Below are 9862 nucleotides of genomic sequence, written 5' to 3'. Positions count from 1 at the left end.
AGCAAAATGGAAAAAAGGACGAAAAAATCAAAAGATTCAAACCTCTAGAAACATAAGTTGCTTTTATTGAACATCAAGGACAACTTGGATGAGGCCGAATAACTGGGGAGACACTTAGCATCACTGTTTTTGCGACAGTTTTTACAAAATACCTGACAGATCTAAAAATCAAAACGTGTAATAGAATATATGTAGATGCTTGTAATCGCCTTTTGACTAAATTAAGGGAGTTTGGGAGCTAGCTGATACAATAGGAACAAAGATTTGCATATTTGTCTCTAATGGAAGTAAGATGTCACGTGTGTAGACAGTCTTGGTCAACAGGAAATAAAACTGACAGGAAATAGGAAGTGAAACGGACAGGAAGTCATGTACAATGCATAATATTCAAAACACCTTGCAAAACTTTTCAGAAATATTGCAGCCCCCAATAATCTATCTCAGAGTTGGACACTAAAACAAAAGAGGTATTTTATAAATCAAATAACAAAACTAAGTTTTACAGCAATTCTACAAGGTATTTTCCATTTTCTGACATAAAAAAAATGAAATTTAACTGTTCTGTGCTTCACCGTTAGACTCACTCAGCACTAAGTTGTCCGCCAGTTTTTTAATCTTCACGGAGAACCGTCCACGTTGTTCCACATCCGAGGACATTATAAATGCATGTGAGCTTCCCTTGTACTCTACACTGTAAAATCAATGCCAAAAGAGGTTATAAAATGGTAATCGCGTCTCATTCTGCATTTATGAGGGAGTTAATTTAGGAACACAGGGCACACCAGAATTGCAACTGTCTGATATTCGATTCTTTGGAATTCATTATTCACGCCAGTTAGCGTCAGACAGGAGAGCGGTCCGTGTTATCGTTTGCCAATCATTTCTGTCCTGTTTAAAGGGAGATTTCCATGGGCCGACGCTCTGAAGTCCGCCCACATGCTACAAACAGGTTGCCTTTTCCCGCTCGACACGACACGTGTCAACATCTTTAAATCACCGTATCAACACGCTGGCGTTAGCTTTTAGCCTTGAGATGCTGGTAAAATTCACTCAAAAATGTCAAAATGTTCTTATACCTGACTCAGTTGAACATTATTGACACATTGTATACAGATCAAACACACATGGAAATACTTCATGTGTAGCATGTTTTGTACTTTAAACTGTGGGGGGTCAGAGGTCAGTGTGCAGCTGTCGAACTAGCGATACCTGCAGAAATGACACATTGGCCATCTAATTAGATTAAGCTACAGTTATGGGTTGGATCAGCATTAGAAATTCATCATCTCCCAAACATGGCTGGTAATTCTGTTTTTAGTGCTCAGAAAAGATGCAAAACATCCTTTAATGGGGGGTAAGAACCGCCTCATTTGCAGAGGATATTAGCCTTTTCAGTGACTTCCTGCTACTTAATCTATCGTCTTTGAATCACTAAGGTGGCACCACATGGAATAATCACCATCCTCTCAGCAGGAGCAGCTAATAAACACCAAGATATGGATGTAACGACAGAGAAATCATCTTCGCTTGGCAGAGAGAAGTGTTTAACTTTGATTATTTGCCATTTTTCAATCCAGAAAACGCTATTTTCAATCTCTCTCCACCAAAGTGCGTTCATAAATGAAGGATAGTCACAAAGCAGCAGCCACAGGCACAATAAGAACATGTGGCGCTCGCACATGGGAGACCACGTACAGCAATAGCTGCTCATCCGTCAGCATGAAGACGGACATCCACACAAGAGGCTCTCTTTCTTCTTCCCTCCCTTCTCAAGGCATTATTCTTTCACTTCCCCTTAAGCTAATGGAGATGTTATGAGAACAGAGCTTTCAGAGTTCTCCTGATACAGCACTTCCACCATTTCTTTGCGCAAATCTTTTATCGCACGACACATTTCAGCCTCAGGAATTATACATTATTGAGTGTGACTACTTTATGCCTCACTTGTCACCAGGCTCACTATACTGCTGCAGCCAAACTCGCCGACATGCCGAGTTACGTGTAGAGTTTATTTAACGATTTTCTACATGGCTGATTTACTGTGCTCGGTATTTGCAGTGCTGGGTACATAAGGTGGCTTTTGTTGTCATCGTTCTGCCCTTGTAAACGTTGCGTTTTGTTCTGCAAAGATAAATAATCGGAGAAAAAATTAAATAACAAAACTAGTTTTAAACACAGCCCCAGTTTTCAAAGCAACCAAGTGACTTTTTAGATTTCAAATAGATTTGAACATTTGAGGACTTAATTCTGCTTTTAAAGTCCAGTTTGAGTCAGTTTGAGTTCATGCTGTTAGTTTTTTTTAGCAAACATTTAAACATATTGGCTGTTTGTTGGAAGAGTTTGTCTTGGATCAACTGGAAAAACCACCATTTTGGTGTCTTCTGCTCATTGTTAACAGAAGCTGGATCTAACTTCCACTCTCATTCTTGCACAGTGACATGACTACTTGTTTTTTTAGCCACTATTTGGATGCAAGAATTTTCGTATTTGCCTCCTTTATAAGCTCATCCAGACATTAACCCTCATTCATTCAGTAAGAAAAGGACAGCAAACAAATTTGCTGGATCCTCCTGGAGTTTCCTCTCCTCTGAGGCAAACACAGCTCTAACGTTGTCCTCCGAGTGCGTGGGCCAACCCCTCCCACATGGGAGCAGAAGCTTCCCGGTGTCTCTCATGCTCCAAGTACGGCTTGATGGATGGTGGCTGGTAGGAACCCCCCCGTACCATGATGCCAAATTGCAGCTATCTGCTGATGTGTTTAAGAAATAACGTTCTCCATCTCGGCCTGTCGAGATGCCAGGCCCAGTGGCGATGTATTAAACAGTATATTGATAATTGAAATCCTCGCAGCCCCCGTGATGCCTTTCTGCTGACTGTGTTCTTTTGGGCAGATGGTCTCTATTACTCATGTTCAATTGGAGAGCGGGAAAAAAAGAGCAAATGGGAAGGGCTGATGTAAAAATCTGATTTATTTTAGGGCCGTGCGTGTGGAAATTAAGTCATACAGAATACTTCAGCACCTAATTGTAGCAGCAAATTTGACACATCTTGAATCCAGCATTACCCTTGCACTCGCTATTCCTCGTTTAGTAAAGCTCTTCCATACATAGTAATGTCTGATGAATGTGCGCCTCGTAGAATCCGTGGGCTGCACAAACGAGGGACCTTTTTTTTTCTCCGAGGCCTCAGACGTATTACATCGGAGGGTAATAGCCCATTTCGCCTTTGATTCCAGCAGATCCTGTGAGTGCGTTTTCGCCTGTGGCGCCTGGCTGAAATAGAAATAGGACGGAACTGTTGACAGTAGCCAGTGTCCCGTAATCGCCCCACAAGCGTAAAGATCAATTTATTTTCCTAAAACACAACTTGTTCATCCATCTTTGATACTGCACGTCGAAGTTCAAAGCTAATGTTGTGCACAAGGATGAGAGCAACACAGATGATGGACATGGGTGGAGGGGGGGTGGGGGGTGGGGTGGGTGGCAAAGGTTAGGCTACCAGGAAGCGGGAGATATGGCCGAAAATTCGAGAGGCAGGACAAAACATTGCCATGTATTGTTGCCTGAAAAAAAAACATGTACCATGTCTTGTAACTCCCTAAGATTTAGCAGAGCGACCAGTGAAACATGCACTTGTCAGATTTAACAGAGCTGCATTAAAGTTAATTGTGTTTGTTTGCCTATTTGCACGTTTTTTCAGCTCTTCCTTTTTATAGCAAGACCTGCTACTTCTTGCACGCCATAATTGCCCGGCACACTCGGGACAGGGAGGCTTTGTTTACTGTACAGCGAGTCGACAGATCAACCCCCCCCCTCCCGATAACTGCTGAGCAGAAGATGCACGTTTGCAGTTAAGATTCTGCCAGCCATGAAACACCCTGGATGGGAGTGAAAGTGAAAAGCTCGCACGTCGGACAAAAGCCGGAGAGCTAAAAAAAAAAAAAAAAAAAAATGCTGGCAAGGTCTGTTTGAAAATGCAAGACCTGATATGATCAATGTTGGGGGTGGGGGGTGGGGGGAATCAATACTTTTAAAAATGAGGGATGGTCCAATGGAAAGCCCTTCAAAGTTGCACATTCAATAAAGAGATGGCGCAGAGAAAATTAGACAATGTGAGGATGCCAAAGATATCCGACCTTGAGGAGAATTAACATTTGCAATATCAACTGGGCGGCTGGAGCGGCGGGACTTCCTGTCAATCTTGGCAAGACATTTATTAAGTGGATTGAGAACAAGTGGAAGTAACCAACCAGAGGTGGGTCTCTCTGGTCAGGTGAGGGACTTTATTTACAGGTTTATTGCTCTGACAGTGTGTCACACAGAGGAAGTTACCACTGGAGAAAAGAGAATCATAATTTGTGCCAGTTTGATGCTTGGTGTAGCACGAGCTATCTTGGCGGCAACAACACAATAAAGCTTGCTACCATAGCCAACCTCAGCCTGCCATTACAATATAAATCATACACGCCTAAATTTGTGATGCTCAAACCATAACTGTTAATTCTAGTAATTATTTATGCATCAGGAATGACAGATGTCAAAAAGTGAAGCTACCTTGACATTTTCCAGAAGTTTGAGGTGCCACAGAAACAAAAAACACAAAAATCATGAGGAATCAGTCAGTTGCACACTTTACTTCCAAGCTAGCTTAATGCTAATATTAAAATCAAACTAAAGGCCTGCCCCACACATTGAGTATTCAGATGTTCTATAGGGGGTGTAAAGGATCCCAGAGGGTAAAGATCCCCTTTGTCTGAATTTCAGGCAGTTTGAACCACTGATTCTGCATTTGCTTGATCCACTCTTATAATTCAATGCAGCTTCAAACGAGATTGAATTTAGGATTTAGGAGCCAGGCTGCTCACTTTAATTAGCCTCCAATAACACCGTGTACTCCAATAACTTCCAACTACAGAAATGTGTTTTCACATGCACCAGGATTTGTCTTCAGGGGTTTGAGCAACACCCAGCTTTCATAGCAGCATTTAAAACCCAACATCCAGTGGGGGAAAAGAAAATATCAAAAAGATCCTTTATATCCCAGGAGAAGCAAGCGACCAATCCTTACCCTGGACGCATTCTAGGGACAGGTTGTTTATGGGGCCCCCCCCTGAGTGTCACCGCCAAAGTGACAGCGCAAGAGGCATTGGCAGGCATGGCAATGAACTGTGTACTTCTCCATGGAGAGGGGTAAAAAGAGGCAATTTCTGGAATGATGGGTGCCGGAGATGATGCCCAATATGCTTCAGCTCTATACAATTTACAGCCTCTGCAATGCTGTGTAAACAGCTGGGGAGCACAACACTGTGTTCTGCAATTTCCCCCCTCCCCTTTCCAGCTTTTCCTTTTTTCATGCTCGGTCTGCATCGTCCTTGAGAGAACATCATTTTAGATTTCTCTTGAGTAATACTGTCATGTTTGCCTTTTTGTCTGGATGCTAGCATTGGCGTCTTTACCTTTGCATCCATCACCGTTGACAGAGGAGCAACTTTTAAGCTAACGGTTTTCAGGAGAGCGTCTTGTACAAACAAGTGGAGATTGAAGAATGTTGTTATGTCACATGACATGGCAACAACCGGCCCAGGCTCCCCAAACAGGACCCTGAACAAGTTAATAAAAAAAAAAAATCTGGTCACTACAACAATTGGCTCCGTTAGATTTGCTAGATTCCAGACACCATTAGCTAACAAGTTGCGCAAAAGACAACAAATTTGTTTATTTACGGCTTTACCCTTCACAGTTAATTATCCATCTGTGTAGTGTTGATCCTCATTCATCCGGGTCACTAAAGAAATTGACCAGAGAACTGCGGATATGACAACAAGAACTTACTGCAAACCTGATTGGAGGCCATTAATGTGAATCAATTTTATGACGCCTGTCGGCTGAAGGAGTTCTGTCCAAGATGGTGACGCTCATCAAACTGTTTACTGCACATGAAATATTGGAGCAACTTCATAATATTGACACGATCTCTAGCTTGTACTCACGGTAGTTTATGTATGTCCTCGCCTGCTCCTAAGGCTGAGTTGTCCGTTATGTGCTAGAGGCACATGCAAGGATTCACCTGGGGCTAGGGTGAGGTGAGTCATAACGGTGGTAATCCTCCCCCTCCTCACACCTCTGTTAGCCCTCCCTCACTCACCTTACTGAACCTGCACACAGTGGATATGCTGTACACCCAATAGCATTAATACACTAGCACACATATTCGTTATATTTAACCATGGATCTTGGCATGTGGTGGCGGAAGAGGAGCAGTTGTATTTGATTACACCATTGATGCGCAACACGGTTGACTTGTTTACCAGTCAGACTTGATGGAGCTTGTTTCACCGTCCATCTACCTCCACAGGGCCAAAAAAGAATCGCTTGTGGGTCATGATATTTTTCTAACCACTTCTGCCTTCCAGGAATAATTGTGAAGTCTGGTCTCCATGCCGACGCTTCCTGGAAGAAAATGAATATTTACCAGATTTCTCTTTTTGTTTATGCGCGCTCTACTGAGGGCGCCGTCAGAAGCTGCAAGAGGTCATCCAGGCCTGACATTGGCACGCCACCCCCCAAATGGCAGCTGCGAATCTGCCTCGCCAGACACAGGGAGCTACAGTCTGAGGTCAAACCTTGAAACGCTCACCCCGACTTTCCAGCAGATCTGTGGCGATATCTGCAGAGGCTGTCGCCCGCTGGCATGCGGTCTTTGGTGTTCGAGTCAAGCCACCAAGTTGATGCCTGGACTCGGAAAAAGAGCTCAGAGTTTTTTTTTTCCGGCACTAACTGGAACGTTGCGTAACAGCTTCTGTCCACCCACAGGGACAGATCCTGTATCTGTGGGAGGGTGGTTTAACTGTAAACCAAACATTATTTAAACCTAATAACGGCATTGCTGTGGTATCTTAAAGGGCCATTCCTAAAAAACAACGGCTACCGTGCTCCTACTTTAACTTTTTTTTTTTTTAAATAATGGAAAACAAAATGCGTCTTTCAGACCGTGAGCGAGTGTGATTGAACAACGCAGCGATGATGATTCATGCATGTAATGGATCCGGCATCTCAAATGAATGACTCTTGAGTAACCCCTCACACTCGTACCCAGATACGGCGTCAAACACATCACCTGCGGCTTTTCATTTTGTTTTTCGCACAATGGTGAAATTGTGAAAACAGGAGGTGACCTCGTCTTCTCCCGAAAGCAGCGGCGGAGATGGACACGGTTGCCAGGACGACGCTTTTTCAAAAGTTGGTGGCGTGTTTGAAACATAAAAAAAGGACTGCTGCCAAATTAATTTTTCAATTGCTGGATAACGACTCATAATTTACCTGGGATGAATAAATGGACGCTAGTGCTGAAGCCGAACTGTGTTGACTCTGAGAGTGTCCAAACGCATGTTCGGGGGCGGTGTGAGTGAACCAAACACAGCGTTTTTCTGGTGTCTTGAATTATGAATTTGTAGAAAACCGGGAGGGTAAGAAAGTGCACTCATGGTTAAAATAAAGCCATTATTCACTGTAGTGAAATAAACAAGGCTCGGAAGCATGTGCAGCCATGCAGTTTGTATGCTTGTGTGTATGTCGGCACCCTGGGAATCCCTGAAGGGCTACACTGAACACTGCCGTGGACACACTCCCCTCACCGGGAGATTAGAATGATAAACATGTCTCCCGGGGAACAGGAAGCAGGAAACGGACACGCTGTACTGGAGCCACAGCTTGGAGTCAGCGACTACACGGAAAAAACGTGCACGCAAACATGGCTTCAGAAAAGGAAGATGAATTTGTTGTCACACGCCGGCAAATTACAATGTGTTATTAAGCGTGTTTCGCATTCAGAGCAGGTGGAATTATGCGGAACGGCGCCGGTTACGGTGATGTGACAGAACAAAACGCTATTTTTACAAGCTGCTTATGTATTTACAAAGGCCGCAGATGTGCCGAGGTAAATAATGCACAAGTCAGGGTGCAACTTGAGTGAGCAGATGGGGGCAACATTTCCTCAACCCTAATCTTTCCACGCTTTTACAACTACGCATTTGTGCACGGGAACATAAACAGGCGTAACAAATATTCTAAAACGGTTGAAGGTATGCATTAGTAGACAGTTTAAATGTCATTATCACATGGATTTCAAGTTTTCGCTGAGCCGCCACAGTTTACAGTCCTCTTACAGTCGCCAGGAAATGAAAGTGAAGAGGAAAAAACTGAGGAAATGCAAATTAACTGCTGATTATGCAGTTCTATAAAGTAATTGGGGGTGGGGGGGCTGGGGCTGGTGGAGGAATGAGAGTGAAGTTGGGGGGTACCAATTAACAGAAACAATGTCGAGTTTGTCGGGATAATTCACAGAGCTCAGCATCAATAGTATTCATATAGGAGCTGCTTCTGCAGCAGAAGGTCTGTAGATTAACAGGGTCTATTTTTCTGGCGAGGCACTTTGCAGATTCTTGAAAAGTCCTTTTTCCTTTTTCCCTTTTCATCTTCACAACATGCTAAGCTGTGGGAACACTTCTGGATTCATTACTGTTGCATTGCTGAGGAGACGTCAACGAGGTTACTGTGGAGAGAAAGGCTACTGGCAAGTTGTTTCAAAGAAATCAGCCCGAGAATGAGTCAGAGGGAGTCTTTATATATTGTTTATATCACACAATAGCATGCTGTCAGCTGAGGAGAGGATGCTAGCATCGTTCATTAATTTGGTACTTTGTGGGTGTTCTGGTGTTTCTACAGTATTTTGTGGTAGCTTTAAGTTGTGGTTGATCCAGGGAAAGATGTTGTAGATAAACAAAGCAATCATCTGCAAAGAAATGAATTGTGCCAGGATGGTGCCCTTTAAAATGTAGCTGCAGATCCTCCGAGACCTCCGGCATGTGTGCATGTGCTGGACAACAACGACAAAATGCCGCCTCGCCAACATGGTCTCTGCGATTTGACGATCACACGGCTGAGGCTGGCATCCGCCAATTTTGTATTTTTAGCATCTTAAAACACCCGCTGCGATCGCTTCCATCGCTCTGATCTTCATCCAGCAGAGCCGTGTGATGTTGAGAGTGGGTTGTGTCGGAGCAGTGACGTCGGAATTGTTATTCCCACCATATTTTGGAAGGGGAAACACTGCACGGCTGCGCCTCCCCCACCAACTGGGTTTAAAAAGGTCTGGAAATTAAGTCCCTCAGTGTGATAAAAAAAGAGGAAAACAGACTGAAGCTGCTCTTTGAATCAGGTAACACATTGGGAACAGACATTGAAGCCTGTGTGTGTGTGTGTTTGTTTGTTTGTTTGTGTGAGAGAGAAAATGTCCCTGATTTGTTCCGTCACCTGTGGCTATTTTTGCCCGAAGACAATTTACACCTGACCCGTTTTGTTCGGCATCAACCTAACGATCTGCTGCACATCGGAGCCTCTGATCGTCTGTTCCGCCTCAGCTGTCTGTCAGGCTGCAGCCTTGTAGCCCCCCCAGACATTCGTCAGTCGGATGCTGCAAGCTTTCATTGGCGACAGTAAGAAATGCTTTGCGATACGATCAAATCTATTACTTCCTGTGTAAATATTGCTGAATATAACCTGCAGCTGTTTTTTGTGATTCCTCTAGGAAATGACCCCAGGGACAACAAGACAAGTGGGGGTGTCAGTTCATCTTGCCGCTTATGCCAAAATTACAGCGGGAAAGCAGCCGTGTTACGCTCTGATTTATGGGGACCTTGTCTCAAGCTGGCAGATGCTGCTCAGGTCCAAAAGCCCCCGGGGTGGCTTCCAGTGGGGGACGTGGCTGAATTGAAGCCAGCGAGGTGCTTCCAAGCATCTGATGTTCCGTTTGTTTCACGCATCTGTTTTTAACACCGGAGGGAGACATTGATCGGTGTGTCCTT

The 9862-nt window shown here is 44.0% G+C and overlaps 1 long non-coding RNA gene across 1 annotated transcript in view; it reads right to left on the bottom strand.

Annotated features, from left to right (window-relative positions):
• Positions 1 to 2646: 2646 nt before the first annotated feature.
• The window catches only part of LOC115253412 (uncharacterized), a 138965-nt gene continuing 131749 nt past the window's right edge, over positions 2647 to 9862 (bottom strand). Inside the window, exon 4 of the long non-coding RNA XR_003891736.1 lies at positions 2647 to 3268. This is a non-coding gene — a long non-coding RNA (uncharacterized lncRNA). The remainder of the gene's footprint in view (positions 3269 to 9862) is intronic.

The sequence above is a fragment of the Takifugu rubripes genome, chromosome 18 (genome assembly GCF_901000725.2).
Source record: "Takifugu rubripes chromosome 18, fTakRub1.2, whole genome shotgun sequence".
NCBI classification, from domain to species: Eukaryota; Metazoa; Chordata; class Actinopteri; order Tetraodontiformes; family Tetraodontidae; genus Takifugu; species Takifugu rubripes.
Note: the sequence above shows the minus strand (reverse complement) of the source record. Positions and strands in the feature narration are given on the sequence as shown.